General features: G+C 44.0%; 1 long non-coding RNA gene and 1 pseudogene across 2 annotated transcripts in view; one reads left to right on the top strand and one right to left on the bottom strand.

Annotated features, from left to right (window-relative positions):
- Positions 1-5,972: 5,972 nt before the first annotated feature.
- LOC112579848 lies at positions 5,973-7,065 on the bottom strand (annotated as a pseudogene).
- Positions 7,066-10,654: 3,589 nt separating this feature from the next.
- The window catches only part of LOC123329994, a 76,862-nt gene continuing 65,764 nt past the window's right edge, over positions 10,655-21,752 (top strand). Inside the window, exons 1-2 of one of the 2 annotated variants that reach the window (XR_006640118.1) lie at positions 10,655-11,013; positions 11,898-12,020. This is a non-coding gene — a long non-coding RNA (uncharacterized LOC123329994). The remainder of the gene's footprint in view (positions 11,014-11,897; positions 12,021-21,752) is intronic. The other variant, XR_006545664.2, reaches the window with a different exon arrangement.

The raw sequence follows: 21,752 nt of genomic DNA, 5'->3' as shown, positions 1-21,752 counted from the left end.
CTTCTCCTCCTGCCTTCAATCTTTCCCAGCATGAGGGTCTCCAATACTATTCCTGACATATTCCCTGAGTAGGAACCCTGACTTTTGTTCAGCTATGGCTGCAGCATACTTAGGGAGGATATAATCCCTTCAAAGTGTAGGGAATGAATTTTTACCAAGAATTTGTACTAGATGACATCTCAGACCCAGTTCTGGGCAGTAGTGTTTGGACAAAGTCTTCTTGGGGCATTTAGGAAAGACTTTTTCTCCATGGTAAGAAAGAGATACATGAGGCGAAATAATTTCCTTCTCTTCCCTCTCTTGTTTGTCCTTGTACAAGAATAATATTCTTATAGTTCTTGTACCCATCCTGGTAGCACGAGGGGAGACATGATCAATATTTTGATGATGGCAGAAGGAAAAACTGGAGTTTGTTTGATTATAGGTTGCTGTCCCACCCTGTGGTATAGAGTATATGCACCATATTAATTTTTTAAATTTTATTTTATTGAAGTATAATTGATTCATAGTGTTGTGTTAACTTCTGCTATACAAGAAAGTGATTCAGTTATCCATATATATATATACACACACACATATATATCCTTTTCCATTATAGTTTATCAGAATATTGAATATAGTTCCCTGTGCTATACAATAGGACCTTATTGTTTACGTAGTCTATGTATATTCCTCCGTATTAACTTTTAGAAAATCTAAAAGATTCCAAATCCTGAAAGGCATCTGGCCTCAAGGGTTTTGGATAATGGATTCCATACCTGCACTATAATTTGTATCCTGCATGGGAAAATAAAAATCCCATTTCTAGGGTGAATAGTACCCCCACGCCCCAGGAAAGCCTATTTTTCATTTGCTAACAAAGAGGCAGCCTTTCTCTTTACAGCATCTCCCCAGAGTCTTCACCTCACCGAGCTCAAGTCTATGAAAAGAAGGAAATTCCTGGCTACTCCCCGTGAGAATTCAGTGGTGGCTTCTTCCTCAATATACATTTGTTTTTATGAAGAAAACTCCATACAAGGGTATAACTAGCTAAAAGTCTCCTTCCTTCTTGAACATATGGTGGAGGAATGCAGTGGAGCTATGTGGAGGCAGAGATCAGTTTTGTCGCTGACCCTGTGCAAATCAAACTGAAGTATGTAGTGATAATATGCGACTTATCATGAAACTTCTCATGTCAACAGATTTCCCCATTTGACCATAAAGAGCCGCATATCTGCTTGGCTGATAAAATCTGTTTGAATCAGGCCTATGTGCTTTGGGTGGCCCACAGCAAACCTCTAAGGGCGGTAAATTGCATCTTTGGAAAGGCAGGCTTTTTGGAACTGTGTCTGCATCCAGACTCCAGGGGATTTCAATGCAGAGGGATTTGCAAGGTTTGCATTTTTCATTCATTAAGGCTGTGTTGCTGCCAAAGTTCTCTTCCTGTTAGTCATCCAGGGAGGAGGGCTCAACACAGTGGGCTGTGTCATAAATTATTGTGAGGCTGAGGGCAGCCCAAATGGAATACCAAGGGGGCCATAGATCTTGGCACAGGTTTTGTGAACAAATTCTGAGAAATCCAAATGTATTGAAAAATCACATGTTTACATAGGAATGAAAGACTCAGGCTATCTTTAAATTCAGCAAGCCAAGAATTAAGCTTGTCTTTTATCTATACCAGTAGGCAAACCCAGAATTAGATGACTGTGAATAGTCTATTTTTGTGGCATTCCATAGAAACATTCCTGCAGTTAAATGATTCTTTTGTCTTGATCTGTGGTTCTTAACCTTTTAATTTTTTTAAACATACATTTTTTTGTGGATCCCTTTGAAAATCTAAAGAAAGCTTTGGGCCTTGTGACCAGAAATTGTCCACAAACACACACACATTTATATATACAATTTCAGAAGGTTTATGGGTCCTCCAAGGTTCATCCATAACCCTCAGTTAAGAATCTCTGCTCTTGACACTAGAAGTTCCTTGATGATAACGATTATGTCTAATCGTTATGTCTAATTATATCTAATCTGCATAACATCTCTTCTATTCATGCCTAACACCCCGTTTCATACTCAGAAATTCTAGTTAGTGTCTCCTGACTTCGTCTAGTCAAGGCTATGGTTTTTCCTGTGGTCATGTATGGATGTGAGAGTTGGACTGTGAAGAAGGCTGAGCACCGAAGAATTGATGCTTTTGAACTGTGGTGTTGGAGAAGACTCTTGAGAGTCCCTTGGACTGCAAGGAGATCCAACCAGTCCATTCTGAAGGAGATCGGCCCTGGGATTTCTTTGGAAGGAATGATGCTAAAGCTGAAACTCCAGTACTTTGGCCACCTCATGCAAAGAGTTGACTCATTGGAAAAGACTCTGATGCTGGGAGGGATTGGGGGCAGGAGGAGAAGGGGACGACAGAGGATGAGATGGCTGGATGGCATCACTGACTCAATGGACGTGAGTCTGGGTGAACTCCGGGAGTTGGTGATGGACAGGGAGGCCTGGCGTGCTGCGGTTCATGGGTCGCAAAGAGTCGGACACGACTGAGCGACTGATCTGATCTGACATGAACTTACTGTAATAAAGCTCCTTTCTATTTTTTACAGTATTCATTGAAAACATACAAAGTAGTTATTGGATTAAAAATACAAATCTTGGGACTTCCCTGGTGGTCCAGTGGTTAAGACTTCATGCTTCCACTGCATGGGGTGTGGGTTCAATCCATGGTTGCAGAACTAATATTCCCCTTCCCCCTGCAGTGTGGCTAAAAAATGAATAATAAATAAAAATAAAAATGCAAGTCTCCTTTTAAAGTAAGTTCTGGAATGTGTCATTATATTCCCTTGATACAGAAAAAAAATCATAACGGAGAATTACTTCCTCTGTAACTCTAAAATTACTCTGAAACAAATTTATATGTGGGCAAAACTGGAAATGGAATTGCTGCTGCTGAGAATTGCCCACTAGCTGTCTACCTTCTGCTTCGTGTGGACTTTTAAATTAAGGATCCTCATTTTTATTTAAGATTCTCCAGAGCTATGGGGTAAAATGTCCTTGCAGGCACTGACCTGAGCAGTTCCAGGGGGCGCCACTCACACATATTACAGTGCTGAGCCGAGTCCTCACTCACTGCTGGTAATGACCGCCATTGCTGAGTTCTCACTGTAGTTTGAACTCAGGCGTTCCTGACTTCAAGACCTTGCCCTTAACTACTGCCCTTGTCTTTTTTCCTTTGTACTTGCTAATTTGGGCTTCCCAGGTGGTTCAGTGGGAAGGAATCTGCCTGCCAACACAGGAAATGTGGGTTTGATACCTGGTGAAGAAGATCCCCTGGAGAAAGAAATGGCAACCCGCTCCAGTATTCTTGTCTAGGAAATCCCATGGACAGAGGAGCCTGGGGGGCTACAGTCTAAGGGCTCTCAAAAGACTTGGATATGACTTAGTGACTAAACAACTTGCTCACTTGCCAAAGAACATCAGGGTAGAGGAACAGACGGGGACGAGGTCTATTATTCTTCCTCCCAACAAAGGGAAGGATTCCCAGATGTGTCTGAGGAGCTTCTGGGCATTGACACTTCCGGGCGTACCAGCCAGCATGCCCCCTGCCATGGGGTGTGATGTGTGGGGATGGTACCTTTGTGAACAGCTCTTATTATTGGAGAAGAACTGAAGGTACTTTGGAAGAACTGAGGATCGTATAGGGTGGCCCTGGGGAAACTGAAGCAACTTGACATGGTCTTGGGGCCCCTTGGCTTCTCTTCCAGCCGCTATCACTTGGGGAACACCCCTTTTTTCCTAGGTGAAAGCACACTGCTGTGGGGGGTTGGGCATTTTGTCACTCATAGTAAGAAAGTGGCAGAGTTTGTTGTAGAGGCTTTTTAAAAAGTCTTATTTTATATTGGAACTTAGTTGATTAACAGTGTTGTGTTAGTCTCAGGTATCAGTTCAGTTCAGTTGCTCAGTCATGTCCAACTCTTTGTGACCCCATGAACCACAGCACGCCAGCCCTCCTGGTCCATCACCAACTCCCGGAGTCCGCCCAAACCCATGTCCATTGAGTTGATGATGCCATCCAACCATCTCATCCTCTGTCATCCCCTTCTCCTCCTGCCCCCAATCTTTCCCAGCATCAGGGTCTTTTCAAATGAGTCAGCTCTTCACATCAGGTGGCCAAAGTATTGGAGTTTCAGCTTCAACATCAGTCCTTCCAATGAACACCCAGGACTGATCTTTAGGATGGACTGGTTGGATCTCTTTGCAGTCCAAGGGACTCTCAAGAGTCTTCTCCAACACCACAGTTCAGAAGCATCAATTTGTTTCAGGTATACAGCAAAGTGACTCAGTTATCCATATACATGTATCTGTTCTTCTTTAAATTGTTTTCCATTTAGATTCTTACAGAATCTTGAGCAGAGTTCCCTGTGCTGTACAGTAGGTCCATGATACTGTACAGGCTTTTGTTGCCAGGTAACAAAGGCAGGGGGCGCATGGGAAGAGGGGTTCATGTTGAGGTTAGGAAATTCAGTCCTGATCCAGATGTGTGTTGTGGGGTGAGGATGCGGGGTTGCCAGAGAGGCACACCTGTGGACTAGCTAAAAAGAAAATGATTTCTCCTCGATTTATCTGGAAGCTGCCCCTGAGGATGACTGGTTGGAGAAAGATTCTTCCTCTAGTCTGAGAGCATCGACCCTGTCATGTGGGTCTCCCAGCTCTGCCTCCTGAGCCTCTAGTTGACCTTTTCCCTGGGAAAACTAGCAAGTTGCAGTTCTACCAAAATCTGGACTAATTAGAGAAGCTGAAGAAGAAGAAACAGATACCTTCCAATTCTCTACTTCCAAGCTAAATCTTAGAACATGGAAATCAAAGTGAAAAAGTGAAAGTCACTCAGTCGTGTCCCACTTTTTGTGACTTCATGGACTATATAGTCCATGGAATTCTCTAGGCCAGAATACTGGAGTGGGTACCCTTTCCCTTTGTATCATTTAAGAGCATTTCTCTGGGTTCGAGTCCAGGGATGGAACCCAGGTCTCCTGCATTGCAGGCGGATTCTTTACCAGCTGAGCCACAAGAGAAGCCCAAGAACACTGGCATGGGTAGCCTATCTCTTCTGCAGCAGATCTTCCTGATCCAGGACTTAAACTGCGGTCTCCTACATTGCAGGCGGATTCTTTACCCACTGAGCTATAAGAGAAGCCTGATGACCCTAGCATTTATACCTTAACAAAGAGGGGGACTAGAAGAGAGTTACTTGGCTAGAGCCAAGGTTGGCAAAGCTCACAGGATGGTGGGGTAGGGGTGAAGGAAGAGAAGGGTGGTAGGGTTGGAACACACTACACAGAAATGTCCAGAATAGAAGCAGGGAAGCCACGGGTGAGCCTTTCCTTAACCTCACATCACTCCTGGACAGGGGCCAAAGTCTGCTGGAAGCCTCACACTGACCTCCTCCTGGTCAGCAGGTCAGGCCATTTGGGAGCACTAGCCCTCTATGTACAGAAGGCTTGGCCCCTGACCCCTGATGGGCAGTGGTATTTGTGGGAAGAGCAGACACAGCAGCAGGACTTGGATGAGGCTGCCTGGTGGGGGAATCTGTCTGCGTTGTAACCTGAGCTCCTAAATTGGCTCAGTGGTAAAGAATTTGCCTGCCAATGCAGGAGACCTGGGTTCCATCCCTGGGTCGGGAAGATACCCTGGAGGAGGGAATGGCCACCCCTCCAGTATTCTTGCCTGGAGAATCCCATGGACAGAGGAGCCTGATGGAGCCCAGTCTATGGGATCTTGATCAGACAAGACTTAGCAATAAGTCATATCATAAATAACAAGTTACTCAGTAGAATTAAAATGTCCCAAGGGCAATCAGGCACTGTTAAAAAGTTGGACAAAGAGACTCTTTCCTGATTACTGCCTAAGCCAATGTTGTTTTTGTTTTTTTTTTTAATCTTTATTTCGGATTAAATTATTTCCATAATTAGGGGTAAAGCAAACACATTTCCTTGGGTCCATTATTTTAGGTGATTATGATTTCCATGAACATCGGAAAACCTGAGTATCATTTGAATATTTGCCTGCATGCTTGTGGGAAGCTTATGGGAAGCCTTTTCTTGGTAGTAAGTCCAGTTTTCTAAATTCTCCCCTTTCCTTGAGGTATTCCATTTTGCATTCCTCATAAGTGGCTGGATCATTATAGTAAGCGGTTAGACATTCTTGCAATGCAGAATTTTCTTTCTGGCATTTTTACTGCCATAAGGATTCAAGAGACCTTGCAACATTTAGTGAAATATTAAACTTGTTCAGAACATCTCTCAGACCTTTCCCCTTATTATTTTAGGGATTAAAACATCTTTCTCAACATGTCTGAGATGCTGTTCTGTGGAGTTGAGCCCAGACTGGGGTTAAAAAATTAGGTCTATCTATATACCATTGCTTAGAGGAGACTAGAAAGCCACAGGATACTAGAGTCTGTTGCTGGAGCTCTCCTCTGTGAAAAAGTCACAAATGAACTGTAATTGTTTTGGACTAGGCATAAAGCCATGATATAGAGCTTGACCTGCAAGGCCACAATGCAAGTACATGTGGGAGATGAGCAAACAGTCCCAGTTATTGAAATTCTAGCCTCCTGGCACTTCTTGTTCTGCATGGAGAGCACCAGCCTCTTGCCCACTGTTACTTCTCTAGACGAGCATTCTCACCTCTATTCAGGATCACAGATAACTACAGGGAAAGTGTAAGAATGATCAGCTAAATTTCATACTCGAAGCAAGGCTGGGAAGGGCCCTGGAAGATGGGAAGTATTTAAAAAGGATCTTTCTTTAGGATGGTGCTGGTGAACCTATCTGCAGGGCAGCAGTGGAGACGCAGACATAGAAAACAGACTTGTGGACACAGTGGGGGAAGGAGAGAGTGGGATGAACTGAGAGAGCAGCTTGGAAACATATGCATTATCTTATATGAAATGGATAGCCAGGGGGGATTTTCTGTATGATGCAGGGAGCCTGAACCCTGTGGTCTGAGACAACCTAGAAGGGTGGGATGCACTGGGAGGTGGGAGAGAGGTTCACGGGGAAGGGGACGTGTGTATACGTGCGGCTGATTCATGTTGATGTATGGCAGAAACCAACACGACGTTGTAAAGCAATTATCCTCCAATGAAAACAGAAGAAAAAAAAAGCCTAAAAATAAAAGGATCCTCTTTTCTAAGGGAGAAATTAGAGAATAGTCCAGGTTTATGTCTCATCTTTACCTTTCCTCAGTTTTCTTCTCACTTTCATTCAGTATCACACCAGCTGAATAGCTTCTGTGCTCAAGACATTGTGCCAAGCATCACTAAAGATGCAAGGATGGGTGAGCCATGGATCCCTCTCTGGTGAGAGTTCTAGGAGGGGGCCAATGTCAGTTATTGGACACAAATAACTGTGAGAGAAGGCCCATATGGTAAATCCAAAGATAGTGCTTGAGTGGCTCAAACAGGAGAAATGTGTCCCCCTTGAGAAGGGTCAGGAAAGACATCTTGAAGAAAGCAACATTTGCAATGGGCCCTGAGAAATTAGTAACATTTAATTAGTGGGAGGAAAATTAAGGGCTGGATGAGTGTATCTGGAGGAGGAAACAGTCGAGCAAAGGCCCAAAGACAGAGGGCCTGGTAAGGACTGAGAGGTAGGTAGGTAAGGAGCATGGTGTGTGTGTGTGTGTGTGTGTGCATGCACACGCATGTGCTAAAAAATGTATGACATGTACAGAAGAGGCCTGGGAACAATACTCTGCTCTTCTGATATCACTAACATAGTACTGAAGCTCCAATACTTTGGCCATCTGATACTAAAAGTCAACTCATTAGAAAAGACCCTGATGCTGTGAAAGATTGAGGGCAGAGGAGAAGAGGGTGACAGAGGATGAGATGGTTGGATGGCATCACCGACTCAATGAACTTGAATTTGAGCAAGCTCTAGGAGATAATGAAGGGCAGGGAAGCCTAGTGTGCTCACAAAGAGTCAGACACGACTTAGCGACTGAACAACAACAACATATCACATCCCTAGAGCAGATGTCCCCCAGAGCCAGTGATTGAACAGAATATATATTAGGTGATAAAGGGCAAATGGCAGAGTTTTCTATCTATGTTTCCTATGTTCGACCAATGTATGTTTCCCTTTCCCACTATTTATATTTCTCCCTCCTTTTATTTCCAGCCATTACAGGAAGCAAATTTGGCCTTCCACATCAGTAGAGGCATCTTATCCATTCTGCTTCAGAAGATATAGCTTTGAATTTTTAAATACCCAGGCAATTTTCCCTTAATAATAAGTGAAAGAAAACCTGGTGTAACTTTGGCTTCACAGGTAAACACTCAGTTTAACATTTCAGTTTCTCAGAATTCCTCTGGCTGTCTAGCTGTGTGTGCTCTGATGCTAATAAGCAAGACAGGTCTTACCAGCTATTCAACAAACCCAAGCAAGTAACATGTCTGAACAGAACATATTTTGACTACTTTGCATAAAAAATTAAAAGTTTGGTGACCTAATATTTTGGTTACATAAATATTGATATTTAGTGAAATATTTGGGGGCAGAAACAACACCATTCAACTCTTCTAGAATTTGAGGATGTGTCATGGCTACCCTGACTCCAGAGGGTTTTCTTGGCATGATGCCATTCCTCGGTAGAAGAGTGTTCATGAAAAGATTCAATCTGTTTATTCAGGAGAAAACGACAGCAGCGGGAAGGTTCACCGAGTCAAAACCTGGTCATGTTGACCAGATGTGACAAACTTTCATATGGTGGATTTCTGGGTATGCGGTCCCCTAACTGCTTGGGGAATGTGAAAAGTGGGTGAGTCGGGAAGGAAAACATCTCCCAGCTCATAAAATTCCCCATGTAACATTAGAAATTCACTGAAAGCTCTAAAATACAGATCTCTCTTGGAAGAGTTGACCGCATTTGTCATTCAAGCGGTACATATTACTCAGATGCATTGTACTCTCATTTCACAGGTTGAGCTGGGGTATACGGAGGCACTGGAAATATTGGTAAGAGGTTGATGTTCGGAAAGGAAGGATTCATTTTTAAGATGTTTGTCTCTCTGAGATGTTTGCCTCTCTTATGTATGTATTTGGCTGAGCCTGGTTTTAGTTGCAGGATGCGAGACCTTTTCCAGTTGGAGCAGAGTTTTTAGTTGGGGCACGTGAAGTCTTGATTGTGGCATGTGGGGTCTAGTTCCCTGACCAGGGGTTCAACCTGGGCCCCTTGCATTGGAGGCACAGTCTTAGCCACTGGACCACCGGCAAAGTCCCTAGATGATTTTGTTCTGTTTTTCTTGTAGAGGAGACACTAGTACTATTTCCTGGTCTTTATGACTGAATGTGAGACCTCATCAGAGTTCTGGAAAACTCCAGGAGCTGCAAGGGAGCTCTGATAGAGGGGATGATGCAGGCCCTGGCTGGAAGGAGAGGGAGGCTGGGAGATGGGAAGGTTGTAAACCCAACATTACCTACTTCAAAATATTCCTACTACTAGTAGAAATCGCTCCTTGACATTGATAAGAACCTGCTAACTGCCTGTTTTCTACTTAATGTCTGAATTGCTTTATAAATATTAGACCTGTTTTGAATTTTTCCTCTCCCTGTAGATAATTAGAGGGATCTCGTAGACAAGCTCATTACTTTGGAGTGAAACAGTCTCTGGTCCTTCTCTTAGTTCTGTCAGTCAGATGCTGGGCATATTACTTAACCTCTCTGAGCACCCTTTCCCCCCATGTCTAACAGAAGAGGCAATAGTCCCTGTCTTGCAGGTTTAATGTGAGAACTAAATAAGATAATATATGTTAAAAAATCTCTGCAGGATACTGTCAGTACATACTATATTTCTTTTCCATAATGCTTCATTTCATATTGGAATTCTGGAAGGACAGTCTCTCAGTGAAGAGCTGGCAGGGCACTGGATTATTCTTTTTTTAATGTCTTCTTTTTTTTTTTTTTTTGGCTGTGTCGAGGGGCATGTGAGATCTTAGTTCCCCGACCAAGGATCACACCTGTGCCCCCTGCATTGACATCTTAACCCCTGGGCCACCAGGGAAATCCTTGCACTGGGTTATTCTTGATAGGGTCCTCCAGCTCTCAGCTACAGCCCACACCTCCCAGGCCCTGAAGCTGACTCATTCTCTCAGGGGACCTGGGAGCAGAAGAAGAAATGGACTTGGGTTCAGTGCCAACTAGAGCAGAGCCTTTCCAGAGCTGTCCCAAGCCCAAGGCGTTTCCCTGGAGCCGGACCAGCCCTGAATGGAAGGGGCCTGGCTTTGCTGCGTTTGGCTTGCATTCGAGTTTCCAATGAACCCTACCAATGTCCTGCCAGACATGAGATGCTGCGCCCTTTTCCCTCAAAGCTGTTTACGGTAATTAATCAAGGCATTTTGGAGCAGGAAATCTTCATGGAGAGGCTGTTTCCCACAGACATTCCAGCCTGGAACACATCTTCCAGGCTCAAAATATTTTATAAGTTCTCATCCCTACAACTTTATAAATTACCGTTCAAGCTGGAAACAGTTGATAATTTATACATGTTTCTTAATTGAATGTCATTTGAGGTGAAAAAAATCAATCATTAGCCCAGCAACCATCCACTATGTTGTAGAATTAACCCCAGCCTCTCTTATCTGCATGGTGGAAAGTACTTTCGGAAACTATAGGTTTAAAGAGAAAAAATACCTTGGGAGGTACCATGTGTGGGGGTGTTGATTTGTTTTTGTTCCTGATTCTCTGGGAGGGTGAAATAAAACTTCTGAAAGAATAGTTTAGGGTAATTTGCAAAATGTAGTTTGTCTGACATAGGAGACTCTGAACCTTGAGAGTGACGCATCTAAGCTTAATCTGGCTCCCCCACAAAAAGGAAGAACAGTCACTGGGCCTTCATGCTAAGGAGCGGAGTTTCTGGGGGAGGGGCAGGGAGGTTAGCATTTTCTTCTTACTGCTTAAGGTCCCCTTAGGATTTCCCTGGTGGCTCAGATGGTAAAGAATCTGCCTACGATGCAGGAGACATAGGTTTGATCCCCAGGTCGGTAAGATCCACTCAAGAAGGGAATGGCAACCCTCTCTTATCTGGAGAATCCCATGGACAGAGGCTATAGTCCATGGGCTCTTGAAGTGTAGTACATGACTGAGTGATAAACCCTCTCAGAGTCCCCTTTGAGAGGCAAGGAGGACTTACTTTGCTCTTCAGATGGTCTTTTCAATTTTATTTTCCTTTTCCCCCACTATGTGGCATGTTTAAAGAGATGGGACTGAGTTAGCCTGTCACTGGAAGGGCCCCTTGGGCCTTTGGAAGTTCTGGGAGAAACTGAGTAGGCTCTGGGAAAGGGAGGCACAGGCCTGGTTCTCGTTCTGGTGCAAAAACACACTCTTGCCTCAAATTTGTCTTGTCTCCTCCTGCTTCTGGAGATGGAGAACCCTGGGGACAAGGTTTGAGTGGGGTCTATCAGGGTGATCCTCAAAATGTGGTGTCCAGACCAGGTACCTCAGCATCACTTGAGAGCTTGAAAGAAAGGCCAGTTCTCAGGCCTCACCCCAGATCTGCTGAATCAGAATCTCTGTGCCTAGAGCCCAGGAGGGTTTCCCATGTGGCTCTGTGGTAAAGAACCCGCCTGCCAACGCAGGAGACATGGGTTCGATCCCTGGGTTGGGAAGATTCCCCTGGAGAAGGAAATGGCAACCCACTCCAGTACTCTTGCCTGGGAAATCCCATGGACAGAGGAGCCTGCCGGGCTACAGTCAATGGGGTTGCAAAAGAGTCAGACACAGCTGAGCTACTAAACAACAACAGCAAGAGCCCAGTAACCCAGGTCATAACAAGCCCTCAAGGTTTTCCTAGTTCAGATTAAAATTGGAGACTGCTGGCCTCGGAAAGCCTATTTCCAGGCTAAGTCTTAATTACCTAACTAGGCACAGCTGGAAGGGGCTTTGCCTGCCGGGCTCATGGAGAAGGACAGATCTGAAGTCAGAAGCCCTGCAGCTCACAGATCATGTGGGCCCGAATGACTCTGTCCTGTTGGACCTGCAGCAACAGTAAGTACCTTTGAGGAATCAGGTTTTTAAATCAACCTGCTTCTTGAATATTGGAGCTAATATTAGTTAATGAGCTGGTACATTGACAGGGCCTGAAAGTTACTGGATAAACAGGCCTAAATAAAATGTAACATTCACCATAGGTAGCCAACAAGGGATAAGGCTGGATAATGGAGGCCAAAGTTTTAATTATTTTTAATCGTGTTTTCAAAGAGGAGTATTTCTCGTTCATTGCGTGCTGGTGTTTGTTTTATGGGGCGGGGAGGCCTACAAAGGTAAGCGAGGTTGAAGGGCCTCAGTGCTGGCACCTACCACCTATATGGCCTGAAGCAAGTTGCTTAACCTCTGAGACTTATTTTCATTGTGTATGAAATAGATTAATACAGAGTTCTCAGCACTGGTGTAAGGTTAGAGATTCCAGGTAACCCCACTGATACGCCTGAATGAAGGAGGCTCAATAGATCACCCAGGAAGAGTAGATTTCTTTTTGGCTTTGGAGGCATCCTATGTTTCCTTTCTTCTTAAAGATTCATCTTCCTAATTCTTTGCTTAAGCTGACATGAACATTGCCTTCTATGGTGGGAAGGATTCTCTTGTATTGTGGGAAAGCAGCTTTATGGCTGGAGTTTGCCAAGGAGACGTGCCAGCCTTTTGCAGATGACTGGGAGTTGGCTTGGAGAAGGAGATGGCACCCCACTCCAGTACTCTTGCCTGGTGGGCTGCAGTCCATGGGGTCGTGAAGAGTTGGACACAGCTGAGCGACTTCATTTTCACTTTTCACTTTCATGCATTGGAGAAGGAAGTAGCAACCCACTCCAGTACTCTTGCCTGGAAAATCCCATGGGCGGAGGAGCCCGGTAGGCTGCAATCCATGGGGTTGCGAAGAGTCGGACACAACTGAGCGACTTCACTTTCACTTTTCACTTTCATGCATTGGAGAAGGAAATGGCAACCCACTCCAGTGTTGTTGCCTGGAGAATCCCAGGGATGGGGGAGCCTGGTGGGCTGCCGTCTATGGGGTCGCACAGAGTTGGACACGACTGAAGTGACTTAGCAGCAGCGGCAGGGAGCTGGCTGCTAAATGTTGGTCCATTCCAAGGTCATAAGTCATTGGAAATACTGCGCATGTGTGCTCAGTCATGTCTGATTCTTCGCGCCCCCATGGACTATAGTCCACCAATCTCCTCTGTCCATGGAATTTCCCAGGCAAGAATACTGGAGTGGGTTGCCATTTCCTCTTCCAGGGAATCTTCCTGACCCAGAGTCTGAAGCCTCATCTCCTGCATTGGCAGGAAGGATTCTTTACCACTGAGCCACCTGGGAAGCTGGAAATACTGTGTGTAGTTGTTTATGTACCAGTTCTTGTGTGCCCTCTGTGTACTTGATGGAGGGCAAGCAGAGCAACGCAGAGTAACTGGGAGGTAAGTCTGTGCTCAGGCAACAAGGCAGGCCTAGCTTGGGAGGTGGGGGCAGAGAGGACTCCCTTGCCTTGATGGAGGCTAGTTCTGATAAAGCAACACCAGGGACTACTCCAGAGACACGTTGGGCAAAACACAAGGGTTGTTGCGCCTCAATTTTTTCATCTGCAAAATAGTGATACAGCCTGGGCCTTACATCACATTGCCCTGAGAATTAAATGAGATGAATTTATATAGCCAGCCCATGATAGACTACTTTCTACCACAGTCTCTCTCAATATACTACTGGCCTTCAGTATTTTTCATGATTTGGTGTCTCCCTATTTTCTCCCAGAAAAGCACCATTTTCAATCTGTAACGCATAAGAACAGATGATTTCTATCTGATATGTCACACTATGATCTGCCAAAAAGAAAATATCTTTATTGGCTAGGGGAACTAGCTAATACTTTCTCATCTTCATACTCCAGAACACAGCAATAGCCTGGTCTTCCTTTCTCTTTCTCCCTCCCTTTCTTTCTCTGTTTCTCTCTCTCTCTGTCTTTCGAGGCATGCTAGGTTCTGAATACAGTCATGAACGCAGGAAAGCTCCCAAGGTTTTTAGGCCCTCGTTCTGCTCCAGTGTTGAAACAGAAACAGTAGGATCAGGACCTCTGCAAACATCTTCACACCTGTTTGGTTTTTTTTTTTTATCCTCAGTCATTTTCTTAATTTTGTTGAGGGTAACTTTATTTTTTTTTCTTAAGACATATTAAATCAAGATTTTCCTTGATGGTTGTTTTTTCAACCAATGCCATGTTAACTTGCTTCTTTATACTTTCTCTTCTTTCACACAAACTAGAGACTATGGTGAAATGGCAGCATGCTGCTGCTCCTAAGTCGCTTCAGTCGTGTCCAACTCTGTGCGACCCCATAGACGGCAGCCCACCAGGCTCCCCCGTTCCTGGGATTCTCCAGGCAAGAACACTGGAGTGGGCTGCCATTTCCTTTTCCAATGCATGAATGGTGATGAGGAAATCCTACATGTTCTCAAGTTCAGCAGGCCTAGGTTCAATTGACTCAAAAGTCTGAATGCCAGGTGTGTGATTTCAGACAAAACGCTTAACCTCTCTGTCCTTCAATTCCCTTATCTATGAAAGGAAGAAAATAAAGGACGCCTATTTCATAGGACTGTTGTCTCTGTTAAGATGGGTAAAGGACTTTGCACAAGGTGAGCAATAAACAGAATATAGCTGTGATGAAATCCTAGCCCTAGAGATAACATTCCTCTGAAAGTTTTTACAATTTTTATTTATTTTTGGTTGCTAGTTCTGGGTTGCTTCCCACGGGCTTTCTCTACTTGTGGTGAGCAGGGGCTACTCTTCGTTGTGGTGCGTGGGCTTCTCATTGTCGTGGCTTCTCTTGTTGCAGAGCACAGGCTGTAGGCACGCAGGCTTCTATAGTTGGGGCACATGGGCTCAGTAGTTGTGGCCAGTGGACTCGAGAGCACAGGCTCAGTAGTTGTGGTGCATGGGCTTAGTTGCTCCGTGGAACATGGAATCTTCCCAGACCAGGGATTGAATCCATGTCCCCTGCATTGATAGACAGATTCTTATCCACTGAGACACCAGGGAAGTCCCTTCTAAAAGCTGAAGAAAAGGTGAGCTCTTCACCAGGCAATCCTAAGGGAAATCAACCCTGAATATTCATTGAAAGGACTGATGTTGAAGCTCCAGTACTTTGACGTGAAAGAGCTGATTCATTGGAACGACCCTGATGCTGGGAAAGAGCTGATTCATTGGAACAACCCTGGTGCTGGGAAAGAGAGAAGGCAGGAGGAGGAGATGACAGAGGACGAAACGGTTGGATGGCATCATCGACTCAATGGATACGAGTTTGAGCAAACTCCGGCAGATGGTGGATTACAGGGAAGTGTCTGGCATGCTGCAGTCCATGGGGTCACAAAGAGTCGGACATGACTGAGTGACTGAACAACTTCACCATTACCCTTTGAGGCACTCTTCTCTTTTTATAGACAAGGAATGGAGGCCCAGGGAGGAGAAGTAATATGGTCAGAGGTGTGAATCTAGAGAAAGAAAAAACCAGGATTCAGCCCAGATTTTTTTGGACCCTAAATTTACAGCTCCTTTTACACCATCCCAGCTGCCCTCTCATGATAAAAACTTCATTCTCTGTGGTATAATGAAACCCAAAATTGTGAATGCCAAAGACGTATGCATGTGCCTCTTTAAAGCACTGATTACCTTCTGCCTCACAGGATAATTACTTATGCATATGCAATAGCTTATCTGTTAGCCTATGCAAAAAGAAAAGTCAAAGCAGAGCCTAACCGTGGGTGGTCTCGTATTCTCCATTGAATCAGCACAGGAGCTTGGAGCCCGTGCGTCCTCAACATATATTCACTGAATAATATCGAGCTGAGTGATGGAGACTTACACCCAGCTTTGTGTAATAGTTACACCAGCATGCCAGCCTGTTTCTCTTGCATGTCTTGCAGAGTTTGGTTTAAAAATAATTTCTTACACCTGTCTCTGGTATCAAACTGCTTGAGGTGGTTTATTGCTCAAATTAATCTGTACCTGACTTCGCTGACTCACCTGGGGAGAGCAACAAGTTCACACACCAATGTGCATGAAGAAGAGGGAGGGGACAGGCTCTTTGTAAATTATCAAGACACAGGCGCTGACTTAGCAAAAAACGTCTATGCAAACGATATGTTCTGTTTAAATAAGTCAATTAATAGAAACCCATGTTGCAATCACTTCCAAGCAGTGCTTTGGCAAAAATTAATGTAGTTGAGGGGCTTATCAGATAATAACATTGAAAAGTATTTGTCTGCTCGGCTCAGTCATCCTGCAGGCTTCTCATCCCACCCAATCCTGTCCACAAGCAGCTCTGCTCTTAATGAAGGATTTAAGCCATCAATGATTTTGCATGTTAGGTTATAGGTTTGCTTCTGGTTCATTTTGTGCTATACAGACTTGCTCTCTCTGTGTGCGAGTTAGTTTTAGAGATGACTTAGTGACACCGGGGAGGAGAACACCAATCAGACATATGCAGCCCACTCAGGGATTCAGTGCAGCACAAGGGAAAATTGATAATGACAATTCAGTCTTAGTGGATGTACTTTCAGAACTAACTAATTCGAGGAATAAATTAGGGTCTCAGGGGAATAAGTTAGGGATTTGCGAAGTTTCCACCAAGGTGGGCACAGTGGCAGTCAGGGTCACATGCTTGGCACTCAGGGGTCATCATTTTCTTTTTGCAGTTTAGTGACTGCTTTTTTTTGATGTTCCCCAGTGGCTCAGAAGGTAAAGAATCCGCCTGCAATGCAGGAAGCCCAAGTTCAATCCCTGGGTCGGAAAGATCCTCTGGAGAAGGAAATGGCAACCCACTCCAGTATTTTTGCTTAGAGAATTCCACGGACAGAGGAGCCTGGTGAGCTGTAGTCTATGGGGTCCCAAAAGAGTCAGACACAACTGAGCAATTAACACTCTCACTGTGGCTGGACACTGTTACTTAAATTCGTTGACTGCTTTGTGCCTTGGTTTGCTCATTTGGACCAGTGGTTCTCAGCTGGGGCCGTTTTGCCCCCTGAGGACCACACAGCAAAGACTGAAGACAGTTATTTGGTTGTCACCAGCAGGGGAAGGACGGTCGTGCTCCTGACATCCCTTGGGTAGAGGTCAGAGACGTTGCCAAACATCCCTTATAGCATAGGGTGGCTCCCACAATGAAGAATCATCCAGTTCAAAATGTTAGCAGTGCCAAGGAGGAGAAACCCCACTTTAGAGAAACAAGCCCCTTGAACCACAACCCCTACCCAGTACAACATTAGGCGATTTGTAGAAGACTTTGAGATCCTTGGATCAAAGTTGCTGTGTAAGTTAAAAAAAAAAAAAAAAAAAAATCCTGTTGTTACAAGTCCCCAGGCCTCAGTGACGCTTGCTGACAGGGCCTGACTCAGCTCCTTCTCACATTTTAAAGGGTTATCTTCGCTCTCATTTGGGATTTGTCTTTTTTTAAAAAGCTTGTTTTTCTTCCTAAGTCCTTTAACTTTTAAAGGTTTGGCCCTGAAGAGCCTTAAAGAGAACTTTGCAAACTGGTCTTGGTTCTAGACGAAAGGAAACTTATTTTCCTGAGGTCAAGGAACCTAGTGAGGCTTCAACAATGATCCTATTACTGTCTAACCCAACAGCCAAAGAGCTAGGTTAGTAAGAGCAGACTGAGTCTTTTCATTGGCTCTTCTCTTCCCTTTGCTCCTGGAAAATTCTCTTCAGTGGCCCGGTGGGATTCACATAGAGAATGACAAAGAAGGGAAAAAACAATTTCCAAAGTAGACGGTCACAAGAATCATATTTATTTTTTCTGGAACCATCTAGGAAAAAAAGAAAACAGCCAGACAAGACAATTTTAAACCAAGCCTGCTTCTGATTTAAGTCATTTCCTTTCTGCTAGCCTGTCAAAATTCAGCTGCATCCTATCAGGTCACTCTGAAAACCAGACTGGCACATGAGGTATTTTTGGTACTCCCTGGACTTTGGCTGGCTCTACAAAATATCAAATGTGTCAGAAATCTGGGAGGCCAGGGGAATGGAGAATTGGAGTTTATTTTCATGGAAAGTTGGTTGTGTACTTAGGTTGCTGAGAATATTTTCCCTGTGAAAGGATGATTTGAATGAAGGCTGAAGATTAGGGGAAAAAATTAAACCACTGAAGATTAGGCAAACGAATAGAATTTCTACCTAAGAAAATTTATTTTGGCCTATAAACTTCTATTTCATTATCCAAGGAAAAGCGTTCTACCAGCTCTGTTAATAATACTTCATTATTGTTCAGTCAGTTCCTTTAGTGTATGGCAAGAGTCATTAAAAAAAAAAAAAATGTTGTGAGCTGGAGGGCCCCACTGGAAAGCAGTGAAGGAAGATCCAAAGAGGATGCTCTGAGAATCAGGGCAAGAGCCAAAGAAACAGATTCCCTAGCTTTGGCCACTGTGGACTTCAGCTTTGCTTGCAGGGACCTTTGATGTCCCTGGGATCGGCATTTCTCTGCTTTTCTTCATTCCACCCTTTGAAGGGGATTATAGGAATACAACTGGCTCCTGATGGTGACACTGGCATTATGAATAATGCTTGGGGGCTACACCTAGGATGCTGAGAACGGACTGGTGGTTTCTCAGAACATTTTGCACAATGTCTGGGATGCTGTGTCAGCAGAGTGTCTGTCAGAAGAAATGTAGGCAGCAGAAATCCATTGGAAGAAGACATTCAAAACTAGGTATTTAAACAGAATTTTGCAATAGCATCTTCGTCTCGTTTGCGTTGTGGTGTGGTAGTGTTTACCTCGCCATAATTTTGTTAATTTTTTATTCATAGAACTATATAGCTTGAAAAAAATATTCTCTCACTGCTACTTAAGTGTGATCACTCTTGGCTTCGTTATAATTCCTATAATCAGTCATGGGATTGGCAAAAATTCATGACTTATCAAGAAACCAGCAGTCACATCTATGTGCTTGTTTAGATTTTTCTCTTCTGTGTAGACTGGAATTAAAGAAGAAAGTATGAAGCTTGATAGGTAGAATAATTAAGCAGGAATGAAATTTCTCTTGCAGGCTAGAGGTGCGAGCAGGAAGGTTTAACTCTTGTAGGAGCACAACAGGGATGTGGTTATCTCTGTGATGAGGAAAGAAAGGGTCTACTAGCCCCAAACTCCCAATCCACTCCTTCCCCGCCCTCCCTCTGCCTTGACAACCACAAGTCTGCTCTCTCTGTTTCATCAGTTCAGTTCAGTTGCTCAGTCGTGTCCGACTCTTTGCGACCCCATGAATCGCAGCACGCCAGGCCTCCCTGTCCATCACCAACTCCCGGAGTTCACCCAGACTCACGTCCATTGAGTCAGTGATGCCATCCAGCCATCTCATCCTCTGTCATCCCCTTCTCCTCCTGCCCCCAATCCCTCCCAGCATCAGAGTCTTTTCCAATGAGTCAACTCTTCACAAGAGGTGGCCAAAGTACTGGAGTTTCAGCTTTAGCATCATTCCTTCCAAAGAAATCCCAGGGCCGATCTCCTTCAGAATGGACTGGTTGGATCTCCTTGCAGTCCAAGGGACTCTCAAGAGTCTTCTCCAGCACCACAGTTCAAAAGCATCAATTCTTCGGCGCTCAGCCTTCTTCACAGTCCAACTCTCACGTCCATACATGACCACAGGAAAAAGCATAGCCTTGACTAGACGAACCTTTGTTGGCAAAGTAATGTCTCTGCTTTTGAATATGCTATCTAGGTTGGTCATAACTTTTTTTCCAAGGAGTAAGTGTCTTTTAATTTCATGGCTGCAGTAGATAAGGTCATTTGTGTCATATTTTAGATTCCACATGTAAGTGGTATCATATGGTATTTATCTTTCTCCTTCTGACTTATTTCACTTAGGATGATAATCACTAGTTCATCCATGTTACTGCAAATGGCACTATTTCATTCTCTTTTATGGCTGAGTAGTATTCTTTGTATATATGTGCCACATCTTCTCTGCTCGTTCATCTGTTGATAGACATTTAGGTTGCTTCCATGTCTTGGCTATCATGAATATTGCTGCTGGGAACCTAGGGGTGTATGTATCTTTTTGAATTATCAGTTCAGTTCAGTTCAGGCGCTCAGTCGTGTCCGACTCTTTGCGACCCCATGAACTGCAGCACACTAGGCCTCCCTGAATTATAGGTTCATCTAAATATATACCCAGGAGTGGGATTGCTAAATCATATGGTAGCTCTGTTTTTTTTTTTGTTGTTGTTTTTTAAGGAAACTCCATACTGTTTTCCATAGTGGCTGCACCAATGTACATTCCCATCAACAGTGTAGGAGGTTTCCTTTTCTCCACACCTTCTCCAGCATTTGTTATTTGTAGACTTTTTATTGATGACCATTCTGACCAGTGTGGAGTGGTACCTTATGGTAGTTTTGACGGGCATTTCTCTAATAATGATGAACCTCTTTTCATGCGCTTGTTAGCCATCTATGTCTTCATTGGAGAAATGTCTGTTTAATTCTTCAGCCCATTTTTCGATTGTTTTTGTGTGTGTGGGTGGGGCGAGGGGAAGGCTGGGTTTTTTTTTAAAGACCTTTAAAAAAATGTTACTGCTAAATTGGGATAATGCTATCTTAAAGGACCTGGTAGTACATATTTTAGGCTGTAGCCTGTATGGTCTCTGTAGCAACTAGTTAACTCAGCCATTGTAGTATACGTGCAGCACAGAGAACAGGAAAATGAATGAATATGGCTGTGTTCCAATAAAATTTATTTATGGGATTTCTTTGGAAGGAATGATGCTAAAGCTGAAACTCCAGTACTTTGGCCACCTCATGCGAAGAGTTGACTCATTGGAAAAGACTCTGATGCTGGGAGGGATTGGGGGCAAGAGGAGAAGGGGACGACAGAGGATGAGATGGTTGGATGGCATCACCGACTCAATGGACGTGAGTCTGGGTGAACTCTGGGAGTTGGTGATGGACAGGGAGGCCTGGCGTGCTGCGATTCATGGGGTCGCAAAGAGTCGGACATGACTGAGAGACTGATCTGATCTGATGGACACTGAAATTTGAATTTCATGTAATTTTTCACATTTTACAAAATAAACTTCTTCTGATTTTTGTCAACCATTTAAAGATGTAAAAAGCATTCTTAGTTTGCAGACTGAGGTGGCATAGCAGACTTGACATGTGGTCTATACTTTGCAGACCCTTGGTTTAGAGGGAAACAAAATGGACTTGAACTTGGGCAAACCTCTAGAGATGGTGAGGGACAGGGAGGCCTGGCATGCTGCAGTCTATGGGGTCACAAACACTCAGATATGACTGGGTGACTGAACAACAACGGTGACTTTGGAATTAGATTGACTCTGGTTAAAAATCTGGCTCCACCTACAGTTCACACACTGCTTGATTTGACAGCAGGCAGATCACTTTTCTGAGCTTAAGTTTCCTCACGTGAAAAATGAAGATAGTCTAGTCTCTCATTCATGGTTATTGAGTATAAAAAAATAACATAAGTAAAATGCTTGATACTCTGTTGGTGTTCCCTTAACAAACAATAACAAGATAATAAACACTATTATTGTTAATTGCATGTACTCAGTCACCCATCTTTGCAATATGAACATAATATTGTACATTTCCTTAAAGGGAACATGATATCAGAGTTTTTCAAGCTGATCACTCTAACTCTACAAAGATTTTCTTCATCCAAATGGATTTCTTTGGTCTCCTCCTGGAGTCTGTAGATCCAGACTCAGTATGTATGAACCCCCCCGCCCCCTGC

Source organism: Bubalus bubalis, chromosome 17 (genome assembly GCF_019923935.1).
Source record: "Bubalus bubalis isolate 160015118507 breed Murrah chromosome 17, NDDB_SH_1, whole genome shotgun sequence".
Lineage (NCBI taxonomy): Eukaryota > Metazoa > Chordata > Mammalia > Artiodactyla > Bovidae > Bubalus > Bubalus bubalis.
Note: the sequence above shows the minus strand (reverse complement) of the source record. Positions and strands in the feature narration are given on the sequence as shown.